Source organism: Teleopsis dalmanni, chromosome 2 (assembly GCF_002237135.1).
Source record: "Teleopsis dalmanni isolate 2A chromosome 2, ASM223713v2, whole genome shotgun sequence".
NCBI lineage: Eukaryota > Metazoa > Arthropoda > Insecta > Diptera > Diopsidae > Teleopsis > Teleopsis dalmanni.
The window spans coordinates 46,450,012-46,450,374 of NC_051847.1; positions in this window are offsets into that span (position 1 = coordinate 46,450,012).

Consider the following 363-nt stretch of genomic DNA (forward strand, 5'->3'; position numbering starts at 1 on the left):
AATATTTATAAAAATGAAACATTTTTGATTTCCTTAAGTCGTTCTGTCATATATGTGTGCTTAAATATTAATATCTCTTATGTTGCTTACAGAATTTTACTTTACGGCCGTAAAGCCATATTAAAAATCCATTAAAATAAAAACAAAACTTCATAAATTGCTGCATGTAAGCATTAAAGCCCCAATGAATACAGTAAGCATCTATCTCCTTAGGTTGGTCTTTATTTTCGGTAAGTAAGCGTTACTTTAGCAGTTGAGATACTTAGAAGTAATAAATACTTTAAATGTAGGTACGAGTAAAAACAAATACTGTAATAGAAAATCTAAATTGAATAAATTATTTCAAATTAGATATAATATTTG